This window comes from Polypterus senegalus, chromosome 1 (assembly GCF_016835505.1).
Source record: "Polypterus senegalus isolate Bchr_013 chromosome 1, ASM1683550v1, whole genome shotgun sequence".
NCBI classification, from domain to species: domain Eukaryota; kingdom Metazoa; phylum Chordata; class Cladistia; order Polypteriformes; family Polypteridae; genus Polypterus; species Polypterus senegalus.
The window spans coordinates 77598846-77617003 of NC_053154.1; the positions used below are offsets into that span (position 1 = coordinate 77598846).

The window sequence follows — 18158 nt, forward strand, 5'->3', positions numbered from 1 at the left end:
TTCAAGGTTGTGTTTAGACAAAACAGCTTGATTTTTGACAGTTGCCTCAACTGGAAAAAGCAAGATTTTACCACTGTGTTCACATGGCTGTCAAGTTTTAAAGTGAAATCCATTTTCACACCTAAATTTGTGATCATGGATTTCTCAAATTGAGCCACTGTGGAAAGGTCGATGCAGGGGGTCCCGCTGGTGCTATTGGGTCTAAATAGCATGATTTCTGTCTTGTTCTCATTAAAATTTAGAAAAGTTAATGCCATCCAACTCCGTTTGTCAATAAGGCAATCAAGCAGGGGCTGGACAGAACATGGACCTTGGTGCTTCAGAGGGAAATAAACCTGACAGTCATCTGCATATAGATGAAAGGAAATACCATGTTTCCAAAAGAGAGCACCAAGTGGCAGCAGGTACAAGGAGAACAGAAGAGGTCCCAGGATGGAGCCCCCAGGGGAGAGCAACAGAGGTGGAAGTACCATTGGAGAGCTGAACCTGTGATGCCCACCCACTGCTCCAGCCTGGAGATGAGGATCTTATCGTCTATCGTGTCAAAGGCAGCTGTTAGATCCAAAAGCATAAGTAGTACACAGTCACCAGAGTCCACTGTTAAAAGAATATCATTAAAAACCCTTAACAGAGAGGACTCACTGCTGTGGTGAGTTTTAAACCCAGACTGGAACGCTTCCAGAATTGCATGTTTGTCCAGAAAGGACTTCAGTTGGGTATAGATGACTTTTTCCAAGAGTTTGGATAAAAAAGGTAGCTTGGAAATAGGCCTAAAGTTAGACATAACAGAGTGGTCTAGACCCTTTGTACCTTTCATTTTGCCTTTCCTGGTAAACTCAGCAGAAAGATACATTTTAGTCTTAAAACGTATTTTAATTCTTAAAATGATTTTAAAACAAGATGAAACCATTTAGTCTATTAAGTATATAGTTAAGATGTCCCGACATCTTATGGAAACAGCCCAGACTCCACATTTAGGGTTTTGTTTAGATTTTAATGACTTGTTTGAGGGTGGAAAAGATGCTGTATAAATAAAATAAATAAAATAATGAAATATTGTGTGAAGAAGTGCTTTCTTGCGCCTTTCTTCAATGCCCTGCAGTTCCACTACGTATACCATCTATGTAAATTCAATTCAGAGTCATGGAGACATGACAGAAACCAACCCAGTCATCAAAGTGCTTACTAACTCAGTTTAGTTCAGTTATAAAGTTACTTACTCTCAATAAACCAAGGTGTCTTTAGGATTTGAATATCCAGAGAAAAGTCCACACAAGCACAGAGAGAGTGTGCAAAGTCCACATCGCTAGTGCGCAGGCCAATATTCAGACCCAGAACACTGGAGCTATGAGACAAGACAACAAGACTAATTACTAACTACCATTTTATAGAGTTTCAGCATAGCTTAAATAAATGTATATACAGTAAAGCATTTCTTACAATATACTTAGTTGCCAGCTTATTAGGTACACTTCCCATGTTCACATAAATTCTACATTCGACATTCTAACATTTCATACATCACGTGACAGTGGTATAAATTAGGCAGACTGGAATTTCTACCATCAGTTAGTGTTCAACTGAGTGTTGGATTGGTAAATACAAGTAACATTAGCTGCTTTGAACATGGCATCATAGTTGGCTCTGGCAACTCCCAAATGGCTGTCATAGGCTTTTCAGCCACAAAAACATTTATTGAGAATGGTACAACAATGGAATGGATTAGAGGAGTCAAAGGAGAATGGTGAGAATTGTATAAGCAAACAGACGGGCCACAACCAGGCAAATCACACTTGAATTTACTGGTGGGCAAAATGTCATCTCAGAAAACACCATTTGGACGTTGCCTTAAATAGGCTACAACATCTGTAAACAGAGTCACTTACTGATATTGTTAGTGAATTGAAGAAAGCAAGAATTGAATGATCTTACAAGCATCAAAACTGGAACGCCAAGGAATGGGAAATAGTTGCTGGCAACTCCCAAAAGGCTGTCATTGGCAGAAAACGGTTTAGTGAGAATTATTGTGAAAAGCAAAAGTTCTTAGTGATAGGTGACCCTGTGGAAGAGAACACCCTTTGGATCAGAGGGGTCAAAGTAGAATGGTGAGAATTGTATAAGCAAACAGATGGGCCACAACCACAACTGAACTTCAACCAGAATGGAGCTCCCAGAAAAATCCTGCTCCCTTGACAGTTGTGAAGACTGCTTCTTACTACTATCATTTTGTTAACTTTTGTGCCACTGTATTTTCTTTAATAATATTTATGTTAGGATTAAAGAGGGTGACCCAGCTAGCACTGCAACACTTTCCTGAAGTCCTTAAGCTTCCTTCCACCTGTTCACAAAAGCTTATTTTTATAATACAAGTAGACAGTTTTCTGTTTCATTGCCACAAAAGCAGGCTACAACAAGTTCATAAAAAATAAATAAGTCACTTCTTTTGTTGTAGTGATCACCTACTGTACCTATATCCGTGTGAATTCTTTCTGGCTTTACAATTGGTGTCAACAGCTGGATATGCTATACAACATGAATCATCAGAAATGACAGGCATTTGCACACAATGGGAGAGCCTGCCTCTGTGCAGTTGAGGTCAACAGTGCCAGTGCTAAGAATGCTAGATGCCAGTTCCAACAAGACAAAAAAATAACATTACTGAAGAAATGTTTTTATTTGGGCCAGTGTAATTGGGATAATAAAGATTTTTCTGGTGTTTTATTGAAAGCATCATAAAGAAAGGAGCTTAGGCTCAAGAACAGTGAAAGGTTCATCTTCAACAATACTAGTTGGGAGCACCAATGGAAAGAGATACAATGGTTGCATCTGGAAGTTGTTTCTGTTCTGCCAGAGGTAACAGGTTTGTTCTCGCTTTATTCTAGTTCATAACATGACCTGAAGAAATTGCTATTCCTAATGTGGAGGCTGAGATGGCAACACGGATCTTGTTGGATGGATTTTTCTGCCTATGTGCCTTTTTTGGAGTCTTCAAAGAACTGGGAATGACTTTCGAAAGAAACGTTTCCCAAGAACGTTTTATGGAAAACTCAAAGTATTTGCATCATTTTCTAAATGGATAGATTAGCATAATGATACATCCTTACACTGTTCAAACAGCTTGCCTTTGTCATGGCTGCAGATCAGCAGGGTCTGGAATTAGCAGTTACCTTCTTTGACGTTCAATTTTGGCACTTAGATCTTGAGAGGGTGTACTCCAGCTGTGCAGATGTTAATTTAGGGTCATTCTTCTACTACACTGACTGTCTTGTATGGACCGGACTATGGACAAGAAACGCTGGATTACCTGTTTGCTAATGTCTGCAAAACATTTTCATTGTGTACTTACAGGTTTTTCTCTGAAATCTAAAGGATGCATACTTTGGGTGAATTAGCAGAATGAGTGAATATGGGTCTGAGCATGTGTGTGTTCTATGATGGACTAGTATGCCTACAATATGATGCTGAGAAAGGGTTGATTCCTCAAGATCACAACAACTGCCTGAATATGCTCAATTTGTTTTGGGCTTTACAAAGTTTCTCATCCAGGCATTACAGACTCAGTACTTAGAAAACAATAGCAGCTCTAGAGTTTTTGCTATAACAACTTTATTAACTAAAAGCCCAGTCTTGTTGCTAATGATACAGATCATTGAATTATATGGCTTATTAGTGTTTTTACCCTGTCACACCAGAATTAAGAAAAAAAAAATCAATCAAATATTTGTGATCAATATTAGATCTGTTTCTCCCAGTATTTCACAATGTTTTTAGATATTGTATTGAAACAGGTGCAAACATAGCCAAGTGTGATGGTTGTCTGTGCCCTTTGCCTCACATTTTTATTTGGCACCTGGTTTAAAAAATTACATGGACAGTAGCCTGAGGCCGAAGTTGACTACTTATTCACAGCTACTTATTTAGCTGTATTTGAGCCAGGCAAAAGTCAGCTGCAGTTTCAAAAAGGCATCTGTCTTTCTTAAAACTGTAAAACTTAGGGTGGTCCAATGCAACATTACACATTAAACAGCACAGTAAATCTCATTCATTAGATATTGGAGTATTTCAACATTGGCAGTCCATTTTCATTTGATCCAGGTACTCATGCTGGGCTGGGCATAACTCTACTAGAATTTTAAAAAAGAAGTCTGCCTTTTCCCAAGACTGTGCAAATTAGGGTGGCTAAATAGCATGTATGCCTTAATAGTGTCCATTAAACCTCACAGTAAATCCCATTAATTAAATACCAGAGTATGTCAACTTTGCTAGTCCATTTGACCCAAGTACCCACATTGAACCAATCAAACTGCAATTTAAAAAAAGGCATCTGTCTTTTCTCAAAACTATGAAAATGTGGGTGGCCCAAAGCCATAACCCTTTACAATGTTCATTAAACATCGGAATATGCCAGCTTTGTCGGTCCATTTTACCCAGGTATTCGCATTTGGCCGAGTAAAACTCAACTGCATTTTAACAAAGAAGTCTGCCTTTTACTCGAACTGTGAAAATTAGGGTGGCTGAACGACATGTAAGCCTTTATATTGCCCATTAAACTCCAGTGTAAATCCCATTCATTGGATACGGGAATATATCCAATTTGGCAGTTCATTTGATCCATGTAACTGCAACTGTAACTGGGCTCGGCAAAACTCAACGGCAGTTTAACAAAGGCAGCTGTCTTGTCAAAAAGCTGTGAAACTTAAGTTGTCCTAACGTGATAAAACTCATTTGTACCCGTTCAAGTCCAAAATGTGAAATACTGATTTTTTCAAATAATGGATCGATTTTAATGACAGAAATCTAATAATATATACATTGCAGAATAGTGTGTCTTGCTGTTAACGTTGAATAGGAAACTGATAGGAAACTGGTTTGCATACGTTATATGATTAAAGTAAACGGAAGCGAATAAACAGCTATGAGCAAATAAGTAGCCAATCGTGTAAGTCGCTAAGAATAAGTTAACTTCAGCGCGGTGCTGAAACAAAATAGGTAGTCCCTCGATCCCCGCTGCCCCATCTGATTCAGAGCGCATATTAAATTCAAGATTTTAAAATTAATCATTGATAACATTTATCATCTTTCCTCGTAAAACTAAAAATTCTCCTAGAAATCCAAACTACACCATTTTTAGACACTAAGGAAGACTTATGGATTTCATTCGAAAAAGCACCTTCTAAATTTAATCATAACGCAATAGTAAATGTTTTTTCTTAAACTAACTTGAATGAAAATGGTTATAACTTCATATGTCATTATCAGTGACGATTGGGAAGGGTGAGTGGAATATAATGCCTACTTCACATCCAGCCATCGAGTCCGCTACAAAGCAAACTGTTGCGTATTTCCACTCTGTGGGCTGCTACTGGCTCGTTAATGAAATCACTCGATTCCTATTGGTGTTTTGTCTGTTCCCTTAATCCCACACCACTCCTCTCCTAGACAGCTTTTGCCAGTCGTCTATAGTGCACCGGAAGATTGCCAACTTCCAAGGAAGAAAAGGCAATATGGGAATGATGAGGTCATGTTCGATGTATCTCTGCCAGTCTTAAAAATGCCGAGTCGGGCATTGTCGTTGTGTGCTCTTTTTTTAATCAGCCAATCATTGAAAAGCAAAACCCGCCTGTGCCTTCTTGCCTATGGAGGAGATGGACGACAGTCATGGCTTCCTTGCGTCGGGATTGGCACAGAGAAGGTTAGACTCATTAGCTCGCCTGTCGACTCCCATGTGGGCGGTCGCAAATTTCGCTAGCTTGACATTGTTGTTGTTGTTGATGTGTGAATTACTTCACAGGGCTTTGTTGTTTATTTGACTCTTTAAATTAATCAAAAAGAATAGTTGCTGAGGCATTTCTCGTGGAAGTTACAGTTGCAGTGGTTCCACTGGGATGCAAGTGATCATGGAAAATTCAGGCCTGGGGCGGCTTACGGTAGGTACTGCTATAGTTTTGGTGCATTTTTTTCTGGAGTTGGGTCAGTTTTTTTTTGGCCTAATTGCGGACAGAGTTTGACACCACTCAGTGATGGAGGATTAGCGCACTTGCGTACTGCCAGAATCGTTGTACTGAAGCATACCTCCTTAAACGTGCAGCAGCATTGTACTGCGCCTGTGTAAGTCCGAAAACCGGGGGCAGCGTGTTGCAAAAAGAGAAGATTAAAAAAAAAAGAAAAAACGTTTCGGCCTGTTCAACTTGTATGAACTGTAGGTTTGGTACTGGACGACTCGCCAGCGAACTTAACGGACTGCTAACACGTTTAGGCATTTTTTTCACATTACTCGTTGAGCTTTCTAAAGTGTTTATTATTGTCACGTTAATGTAGTGGAAGTGCTGATAAGTTCACACTGTACAACTTAGGTTTGAAAGTCGAGGACTGTAGTAACGAATATTTTTGACAAGTATATTAAATGGGCATATTATTTTTCCGCTGGGTCGCTTTAGAGTGGGTTGGTTTCTGGAAATGATGACACACACGTTTGGGCGAAAATGAATGACACATTGAAAAGCGTCTCTTAAGGGCTTAAGTATTCAGCCTACGTGTCTTGATCTGCGTTCCACAGTATCTGCAGGAATGTGCATTCCTGGACTTGAAAATAAGTCATTTTCAATATTTTCCTCACTCATTTGAAACCTTCACGTACAGCACCATAATCTGAGACGAATTATTAAATCAAGCACCAATAGACGTATGTAGCCATTTTAATGGCGCATAGCATTTTACAAATACGGTAACTCTTAAAGGTAACCCCCGGAGAGGTGAAATGACTTGCTTAAGAGTCACATAGGAAAGTAGGATTTGGAAAGTGATGCTCTTTTTTAGAATAGTTTTCCAACAGATTTATATATTGGCAATAATGAGATTATGGTGAAAGTGTAAAAGAAAATTAGCTAAAAAGTTTAATGCCATTAAAATTGGAGTGATCTTTATTACACTGCTACAGTGTTGGTTGTTTCTGGGTCTTTTCTAGCTTTTGTAGAGTTTTTAACCAGAAATCATAATTCCAGAGTCGCCAATATCAAGACAACATGTATGCTTATATGTATAGTAATTTCTATAGGACATACTTTTTCTGCTGTTCATGCCTCACGCAGCCTGTCAGCTTTTCATTTACTCTGAAGTAAAGATACTGAACTCTCTAGATCAGTGGTTCTCAGGTTTATTCTTGGGGCCACCCAGTGGCTGCAGGTATTTGTTCCAACCAGTTGTTCAGTCGGTCAGTCATTGTTACCTTTAATTGATCTCGTTGTTTGTACAGTTTTTTTCCATTTAGAAAACCTCTGTAGTGTCAGAATAACATGACATTATGACATATTTGCATTCTTTCTGTGTCTTAATAAAATGTTTACTTTGTTTTATTTTTAAATTTCACCCGTTCTGTGGCATTTGCATTCTTAATTGTACCAGAATTTCATCAATTAATGATGAATAGAGCAGACACCAGTGCAAATGACTCTGAATTCGCAACTATTTAAATGTTACCCACTTAGGTGCTTAATAGTAAATAATTGTATATAACCAGTACCTTCAAATTTTTTTTAAAAGGAAAAAGTATGAATTCTTGCCCATTTAGTACATATACATTGCTATTTCATTCAGTAGTAATATAGAATAAGATGAAACTGGGAAATAATCCATCCATCCATTTTCTAACCCGCGGAATCCGAATACAGGGTCACGGGGGTCTGCTGGAGCCAATCCCAGCCAACACAGGGCACAAGGCAGGAACCAATCCTGGGCAGGGTGCCAACCCACCGCGGGACACACACAAACACACCCACACACCAAGCACACACAAGGGCCAATTTAGAATCGCCAAACTGGGAAATAATGGCTTGCTTATTTAAGGAAGCAGTCCAAATAAGAGGAAAAAATGAGTTGGGTTAAACCTATGTCCACAGGGGTCCCCTCAGGGCCCTGCTCTAGATTATATGTTTATTTTGGAGAAATATTTTAAAAACAGCCCTTGGGTCCATGCACCCATTTCCCATCTTCTTATTTCATTACTACATATTGGGGAACCTGAGATCCAGGATAGGGCCAGTACAGAAAAAAATGGTTATGATATTGCACATTATATGCTTAAATAAACTTTGGGTATGTCAACAAATGGACTGGCACATAATCAGGTGTTGGTTCCTGCCTCTTGCATAGTAGTGTTACAACCCTTGAAAGAATTAACTCTGTGCAAAGAGGATGACTCTTTTAATATATCCTTGAATATATTTAAGGTAAGGGGGAAAAGATTTTGGGGAATTAATCATTAAAGTCTTTATAATTTGGGCGGACTTAGAATGTTAAAGGAAAAAAGTTATTTAAAGCCTCAGAAATATAACATAGACGAGTGAAAGTGAAGAAACAGAACTCCCAAGTATTTTGTGCTTATAGATATGTTGTTAGAATTGTACACATTTTTTCCAAAAATAACTAGAGGAATTTGCTGTAATTTGACAGTAGAATCAATATTTTACAAAAATAAAAAGGGTGCTTTTAGTAAATTTAAAAACATGGACAGCTAATTATTTTAAAACTTGCTCACACTTGTTGAATATATAATTGAAAGTCTAATGTGCCATCATGCCCCCAGAGCACAAGTAGGTGTGTAACTAACTATGAACATTCTACAACTTGACAGGTGTATATATGAAAAGATATACTGTATATATTTTGAACTGGCATGGTACAAGTCGTAGTCTACTCTTTATAAAGCAGTATGTTTTCATCCATCTATCCATTTTCATAACCTGTTTCAAAAAGTGAAACTGAACTATTAACTAGCATGTGGAACATTTTGAAGAATTGAAAAAGTAGTAAGACAAAGTAACTATTGTGTTGTTGTTTATTGTTCATTTGTATGCCTATCTATAGACAGTTTTTACCATTTTATATTGTATAAATCAAATTGGAAAGTTTTTTTAATAGTGAAAAGATGAAATTACAGAAATTTAAACAAAAGTAAAATGAATAGAATCTGATCCTGTATCTCCTGACAGAAAATTTAGAAGTACTCTCATATTACATTATCATTAAACATCCTGCATTTCTTAAAGCTCCAGCAGGAAACTTAATCAAAAACGAAAAGTTTTTACATAGTCAGTTTAGGAGCTTTTCTTTAGTGTAAAGGTAGACCATTTATTGTGTTGTGCTGTTAATTTTCTGTAATTAAAAGCACTTTGTATTTCTTGCGCTGACATTTATTTGACCACTTTTTAAATATAACTATTACCTTGCCACTAACATATTTATTTATATGTTTTATTTATTATATATGAGGTGGCAGTAAGTTGTTCAGTATTTAATGCTACTGCCATACAACATCAAGGACTGAGGTTTAATTCCTGGCTTGTTCACATGTTTTGTTTTTGTTTTAGTTCAGTTTCCTTGAGCATCCCTAAGACATGCTTGTTAGGTTAACTGCAAACTGTAAATTGACTCATCATGAAAGAATGTAGTTGTGCTTCTATAGGATCTGCTTTTTGCTTTCTGTCTTGTAAACAATATTTTTAGAATTGGCTCCCACCCTCTGTGATCCACAAATTAAATAAGACAGACAGCTTGGAAAGTGTGCGGATGGGATAGAATGGACCAACTCTCTTCCTTTAGAATACAAAACTTATACATTCAAATGCATTTTATAACACTTGCTGATAGGAGAGCTTAAAAGTAAAGGTCTGAATATAACTGTATTGTATACATAAACTGCTTAAGCCCAATATAATAAAATAAATTGACTTTTTAATAAGATTTCAGGTTGTCTTTATACATATACTCTTTAAATATAGAAAAGTAAAGCAAGAATTAGACTTGTTTTTTCCCTTTATCTGATACAGCCATTTCTTTCATTCTTTTGAACATAGAACTAAAAACGTAGTCACTTTATGAGAGTTAAGGAGTGGAGGTGAGTGACTAGAGAGGCAGCCTAAGTTAAATACAGCTAAATGTCCCTAAGTTAGTAATGCATCTTGATCAACTTCAAATGATAAAGACTGTCTTCCTCTTTAAGTTTACTCTCAATAGCTACCAGAATGTTTTCCTTTGTGGTTAATTATTTATCTCTAGGAACGGCACTGTGGTGGTGAAGTGTTTAGAACTGCTGCCTCAAGTATCTGGTCTGTGTGGTATTTGCATTTTGTCCCTATGTCTACTTGTGCTCTTCTCCCACATCTCAAAGATGATCTAGTTATTTTAAAGAGTGATTTGAAATTGATTCTGTGTGAGGGTGAGTGTGGCTGTGTATATGAGTAGGCCTTATGATTGTCATGTGCCTTGTTCAGGGCTATTTTCTACCTTGAGCCCAGTGATGCTGGGGTTGGCTTTGCCTCTTTTTAACCCTGAATTGGACTAAGCTAGCTTGAAAATGTCATGTTACTATGTACATATGAAAATTGGATTTGTACAGTGCAGGAAGAATAGATAAGACACATTTTCTGTACTTGGAACCTGTTTCCTCTTTGTTATGCTTTTATAATGTGACATGTAAATCTGATAAAGTTGTTTGCCAATCTATTAATTGTGTAATCCACCTAATCCTTATGAGCTCTGCATTGGCCAGAGACTATCCCAGCTAAACTGGATATAAAACAGGGTCTATGGCTGCATGTAGCACAATTCCATTACAGGACACATTCATACATACTGGACCAGTGTGGAGTTGGCAATTTGCCTAACATGCAAGATTGTTGCATTGCACAATTCTGTAGTTTTAATTGCTATTTTTACTATTACATAGGAGTGGAGAAAAACCTTGAGCATGCTTTTTGTGGAAACTTTCCATTCTCAGAGTTCAATGCAGTTCATGAAAAAGCCCTTAGAGTGGACAAAGACTTTCTGAAAAATGGATTTATTTAGACCTTGCTCTGTTTAGACCATTACCTGTGATGTGTGCTTGTTAAAGTGGTTTCTTACACATGCACCTTGTCTTTACGGTTTCTGTTTACCTGTGTTATGTGCATCAATCCTTGTCTCATTGTAGAAGAAAAATGAATGCACTAATTATGGAACTGCTTTCCCTTTCATTATAGTATTGGTCATGATTTTTGCATTTGTAAAGTCAAGTGTCTTCTGAAAATGAGGTAACAAAATGGATTTCCATCTAGTGTCGTAATTCACAAACTGGGTACTCTCCTTCATAGGGACACATTAAGCATCTGAATGGATGGAGACATTTCTGATATCAGATCCCATTTTTTAAGTTTGTTTTTTCTCTTTATACTAAGAATGATTTAATCTTCAGCAAAGTATATGTATATATATATCTATACTAATAAAAGGCAAAGCCCTCACTCACTCACTCACTCACTCACTCACTCACTCACTCACTCATCACTAATTCTCCAACTTCCCGTGTGGGTGGAAGGCTGAAATTTGGCAGGTTCATTCCTTACAGCTTCCTTACAAAAGTTGGGCAGGTTTTATATCGAAATTCTACGCGTAATGGTCATAACTGGAAGCAGTTTTTCACCATTTACTGTAATGGAGATGAGCTTCAACGCCATGGGGGCGGAGTTTCGTGTGACATCATCACGCCTCACGTAATCACGCAGTACATAGAAAACCAGGAAGACCTCAAAAGCGCTGAAGAAAATATGCATTATATAATTGAGAATGCAGCGAAACAATAAGAAGCGAGCGAGTGACATATACAACCATATTCATGAGTTCTGCTACTGAAACAAAGCACGTGTAAACCTACACTTTAAATTAAGTTCATAGACAGGCTGCCGCTGGCGTTTGTAATTTAGTGCCTGCCCATATAAGGCCGTCCGTCAGCGGCAATCCAATAGCAAACTGCCACTAAATATTCACGGGTTAAGGACTGTGCTTATGGAGAGGAAGATGAGATGGTCAGGGTGGTGTTTGACACAAACTCAGCGAAACTGCGAGAGAAAGTTTTAAGTGCCAGGACTAAGGTAACATTAAATACAGCCATGGACATAGCACCAGATGGCACCAGCACAGCTGGGAACCTTCGATGCATGTACACCGAGCGCTCACGTGAACTGACGCAGTGCACAGATAAAAGGCAACAGTTCCAAAGAGCTGAACAAAACCGAATTACACAATTGAAAAGGCAGCAAAAATATGAAGCGCCTCATACATACAAGCATATTCATAAATCCAACTACTGCGGAAACAAAGCACACGTTGGAAAAGTCAATGTCCCGCTAAAGGAAGACAGTGTAAAAACCCGTGCATGCAGTGTGTCAGGTCTCAGATAAAGAAGAAGACGAGCTGTTTATTGATGCAGTAAGAAACGAATCGATGAATGAAACCTGTCATCTTTACAACGATTGACAAACACGGAATGTAACTTGAACACAACACATCCTACAAATACGAACCTGATTGAAAGAAATAATGATAATCAAATCCTTGATGACAGCAACACTCAGTAACACTCACAAAACAAATACTGTATATTGACAGTCATGTTACGTTATTTTTAAAATGTTCCCTTTTCTTTTCTAGCTTTTTAACACACTACTTCTCGCTGCGATACGCGGGTATATATATATGTATATATATATAACCCGATCTACATACTCGAATAATGGATACTTTATTCGCCATCAATGATTGTTTTGGTAAAGCCATACTCAGTGTATTCATTAGATGAACGGTAAAAAGTAAGAGCGAGGGAGGATGACTTATTGAGGCATGCAGGCTGTAGTGCGTCAACTCTATCTGAATTGCGCGATCACATTTGAAAAATATATCTTTTCAAGTTCTATTTAGTCCATATGTGTCAAACTCAAGGGCGCAGCCACATCCGCCCGGCGTAATTATATCCGCCCGAGATCATTTTATATACTGTATTATTGTTATTAAAGCCCGGTATATGAAGCGCTGGTAACACAATAAACTACAGATCCCATAATGCAGCGCTTCAGCTGCCTTGCCGAACAGTTACGCGTTAATCAAGTCTACCTTAAGATGCTGCAAGTTATTGCGGCTAGCTCACACGATGCTGAAGAGAAAAGTTGATTCTGAAAATAGAGCCTTTAAAACCGATGGGAGGCTGAGTATATGTTTACTGAACCCGTGTGTCTCATTTGTGGAGCTAATGTGGCTGTAATTACAGAATTTAATCTAAGACGGCACTATAAAACAAAACATCAGGGTAACCTGAAAGACCTGAATGCAATGCAGAAGATACAGAAAGCAGAAGAATTAAATAAGAATCTGACACTTCAGCGGACGCTTTACCGTGCACAATCACAAAGTGATTTCAATTGAGCTGCTTTTATGGGAGACACAACCACTTGCCCCACTTTCCCTATTACCAAGTAATGTTAAACCAAGTCGTCACTACGGTGTTCCCAAATCGCACTTTGCTGATAAACTGAGCGCACTGAGTTTGCACGGCGCTTTGGTGACTTTGAAGAACAAAAAAAGTCCGTCTACATGCGGCTCGAACCTTGTGCATGTTTGGTAGCACATATCTGTGTGAGAAGCTCTTCTCAGTGATAAAGACTAACAAAACAGCACACAGGAGTCGCCTCACTGATGAGCACCTGCAATCCATCCTGAGAATCTCCACAACACAGAACCTCACACCAAACAGAAACGAACCTGTGGCCAAAAAAAGATGTCAGGCGTCCAGCTCTAAAATGACATATGAGCAAAGACAACTGAATGATTTGATTTGTTATTGCTGAAAGGAACACATTTTATTTATATTTCCAGGTTTTGTTATGCAGCATGTTCATATTTGAATTTGTATAATTTTGACAGGATATATTTTTATGGAGAGCAAAATCTTTTGGGATATTTAAAATCTAAGTTTATTTTTTATAAAATATAAAATTACATAAGAGTAAAGAAATTTGAATGTTTGTTCTTTTAATGTTTACTTTATTTCTAACTTGTATAATTTAGACAGGATATATTTTTATGGAGAGCAAAATATTATAAGTTGTTTAAGGTTTGAGTTGATTTATTCAGGAATAATATTCCTGTCTGTTTTACCATTCCTACCAAAGATATTTCTGTCGACTAAATAAAAATTCCTTCTATTTAAAATTTAAATAGAACTTGAACAAATACGATAGTTCATAATATCCACGCAGACTTGCACGTAAGAGCGGGTGTCATCCGTTTTAACAAACAGCGTATTGCACTGATACGAAATAGCTGTGTGTGTATATATGTAGATATGTATGTATATGTATATATATGTTTATATATGTGTGTGTGTATGTGTATATATATATGTATTTGTGTGTATATATGTGTGTGTATGTATGTATGTGTGTATGTATATATATGTATTTGTGTATATATATGCGTGTGTGTATATATATGTGTATATGTATAGATATGTATATATATATGTTTGTGTGTGTGTGTAAATATATATATATATATATATATATATATATATATATATATATATATATATATATATATCAACAACACTCATCACTCACAACAGTGACAAAACAATAACATTGACAATCATGTTACGTTATTTTCAAAATGTTTCCTTTTCTTTTTCATTGCTTCTTTAACACACTACTTCTCCGCTGCGAAGCGCGGGTATTTTGCTAGTATATATATAAAATTCACTAAGGCAAGACACCCATGGAAAGCACGCTGGAAGGAGCCACACCTGCCAACTCCAAGACCATTGGATACGACGACAACTCGCAGAGCCACGCCCACCAACTCGGACGCGACGACACAGAAAAAAACGGAGTCATTTATTTGTCTCTCGTAGAGGCCACGTTGACTGTTCATAGAGGCATGTTTCTTGCCGAGGTGAATCGCCATATGCAGCGTGTAAAACGGTTTGCGAGGGGTATCCCATGGGATCCTTAAAACAATCCTTTACAACTGAGGTTAAAATACAATGAAGTAAGCAGTCTTTAAAAATCGAGTTTTCAGCTACGACGCACGATCACGTGCACCATAGCAAACTGTTTTACATGCTACATACAGCAATTCGCATCCGCGACAAACATGCGTCTTCTTAGATGCTCCTGCAGGAACACGGAAAGTCTACGTGAGTCACAGGTGCATCTGGACTGTGCAAAGACGACAACGACTCAAGTGACGAGTTGGAGGTAGGCACATGAGCGATGGCGGCCCGCCAGTTTTTAGTCACGTGCGATTGTGTGTTGGTTCGTTCCGTGCATGGTTACAATGTTGCTTTTCTTGCTGATTTCTTACATTACCGATTTTTCAAATGTTAATTTTCTCCCTGTGCTTAAAAATCATTAAAAAACCGGCCTGATTATGCGACGTATGGTACGCTGCGGCTTGGCTAGTTGGTATTAATCCTCATAACATTATTCACATTCTAGAAGTTGCCTCTAATTAGAAAGATTACATATAGTGATAGTACATTTCCATTCAAAGAAGGCACAGGTATTGTATTGAGAGCTCTTGTTAAAATACATTATTCTAATTATTGTAAGGATTTTTACTGAAAAAAAGATTCTTTTCATTTTAATGATGAGCTGATTGATAGACCCATCTTTTTTTTTTTTATGAACTGGGACACTTTTGTTGGCTTGATGATAAATGATATCTAGACACTGATAAATGCCTCATTTCAAATAATAGATTTTACTTCTAAAAGTTCATGTTTGATATCATGTTCATTGCATTATTGTTTATTTCGTAAAATATGGCCATTAAGTTATTTTTTTCTGAGTTTTAAAGTCCTTTGTTTGCAAAGTAAAACATGTTTGCAATATACCACACAGTTGCTGCTCTCCAAACCTGACACACTTTGAGGAGTGCTTAATTAACAATGTGAGCTAAGTAGGGTTTTGAATTGGGTATCTTTCTTTTAATAAGGTTTTTATAGTATTTACATAAAGCCACAAAATTTTGCAATATTAGTTGGACTGTGCACAGTTTCATTATTAATTTCCTTATTTAATTGTAACATCTATCCATCCATCCATCCATCCATTATCCAACCTGCTATATCCTAACTACAGGATAACGGGGGGGTCTGCTGGAGCCAAACCCAGCCAAAACGGGGCACAAGGCAGGAAACAAACCCTGGGCAGGGCGCCAGCCTACTGCAGGTCACACACACACACACACACATCCACACACTAAGCATACATTAGGGACAATTTAGGATCGCCAGTGCACAAAACCTGCATGTCTTTGGACTTTGGGAGGAAACCCACGCAGACACAGGGAGAACATGCAAACTCCATGTAGGGAGGACTTGGGAAGCTATCACTGCACCACCGTGCCGCCCTAATTGTAACATATTTATTATAATTCAGGGGTTTTGATTCACATTGAAGACCTCAATTTCATTAAACCAAATGGAAAAAGTGTTCTGGTTAATCCATTTGTTCATTCCCTGCACTATTAACAGGAGATGACTACTTACTTTATGTGAACATTCCAGTCAGATTAAATTACGGTACTCTCTGTCATGCTGTACTGCTACCTCTCTTACCTATACAAATGAGAACACAGCTGTTGTATAACTTTGTAGTGAATGGCTTGTAGGGAGAACAAGCTTAGAAAGATATTTAACGTTTTCACATTAATACGTTTGTAAGCTATAAAGGCAATAATATTTAAACAATTATAATGTATCCTGATCTTGTTGAGCAGTGTCAGCATGACATTGATTTTTGTTTAAATTAATTTATTATTCATGAATATAGTCTGACCAACAGTGTTGTGTGTCTCCTTCACTTTGGACAAAACCCTCTTGACTCCTGAGTTCATTTCACAGCTAACACATGCACACACACAGAGACTACTGGACTTATGAAATGAAGTAAAGTCCCTATTCAAAGTTATCTATGTACTAAAATCTTAAGAGGTGTAATTTACATACACTCAGAGTTCAAGATTTTATGTTAATTGAAAATCTAATTTTCTGAAACTATGCAGAAAATCATCAGAATTTAAATTGAATTAAAATAATTATTAAAATAAAAATGTGTTGCAAAAAGGACTTTTGACATCCACACTCCATGTACCAGTGGTTGTGAAAATTACAATATGATAGAAACTTGATGACCAAGCTGGGATGGTGATGTGTGATTACAATGCAAATAAAATTTGATTCACATTCAACATGCCTGAAAGTGCATAAGGAACAGATTCCAGCATATAACAAAGTCACTATATCACTATATATTGATCAAACGCATATGATCTAGCACCAGTATGCACTCCAGTTCATGCATACAGAAAACCAAGACATCCACATTATTTTTGATTCACAACACATGTGCCTAAGAGTGCAAAAGCATTCCATTACAACAAAATGAAGGTATGATAAAGGTACTATAAACAGTGTCTACCAGGGGAGCAGATCATATACCTTGTAGTGCATGTTTGCTACACCAAAATTAGGATTTGGTCATTGTTATGCAAACATTGCATTTAAGTAAATGCACTGTTTTGAGTGTTACTATTCTCTTCTGCATGGCTTTGTCTGTGAGAACATTTTGTGCCATCCTCTTAACTTAAAATAGCCCATGAACATACTGCAGTTTTGCTGATACATGTTGTGCAATTGAGAACTGTTTTCTCTAGGTGACCTGTTAGTAAGGCATAGCCAGATAGCTCTATATTGCAATTAATGTCTGGTTAAAACTTTATTGACAACCTTTTAAGGACACAAAATAGGCTTGTCAACTAAATCCATTTCAGGAGCAAAATTTTTGTTGCTTTGTTCATTTGTCTGCTGTTAGTTCCTTTCTCTGTTAGGAAATGTTTCTTGTAAAACGCAAAAAATGTTTGGCTTTTGTATGGACTGTAAAGGAAAGCAATACACAGATAAAACTATGCTTTTTTCTCTGCTGGTTTACCAGCTCTTTGACCTGATTATGGCTTGAAAATGTACATTGGGATTTGTTTGCTTTTCTGACATAACATCTGAAGTAGAAGTGACCATATGAAAAATCTTTCTGTTTCATTGTTTTGATGTATTACCGTATAATGTGTTCACGAAAACTGAAAGATGCAATATTGAGTATCATATGGCTGTACTTGGAAATTGGCAGTAAGACTTCAATTTCATGAAAGATCAGGTGCATCAGACCCCATGTTTATGTTGTGGGCTAAATTGCTGAAAAGCTGGGAAGACTTACAGCTAGAAATTATTATAGTTAGCACATAACATTGATTTTTGCCTATGCCTAGTGGTATCCCTGAAAGAAAATTACATTGCC

At 37.4% G+C, this 18158-nt stretch overlaps 1 protein-coding gene across 5 annotated transcripts in view; it reads left to right on the top strand.

Annotated features, from left to right (window-relative positions):
* The first annotated feature begins 5674 nt into the window (after positions 1–5674).
* The window catches only part of otud7b (OTU deubiquitinase 7B), a 144831-nt gene continuing 132347 nt past the window's right edge, over positions 5675–18158 (top strand). For 4 of the 5 annotated variants that reach the window (XM_039751282.1, XM_039751252.1, XM_039751261.1 and 1 more), the window contains exon 1: positions 5746–5927. The gene's annotated coding sequence lies outside the window, so the exon portion shown is untranslated. Of the gene's footprint in view, positions 5693–5745; positions 5928–18158 lie in introns of those variants that run through there. The other variant, XM_039751278.1, reaches the window with a different exon arrangement.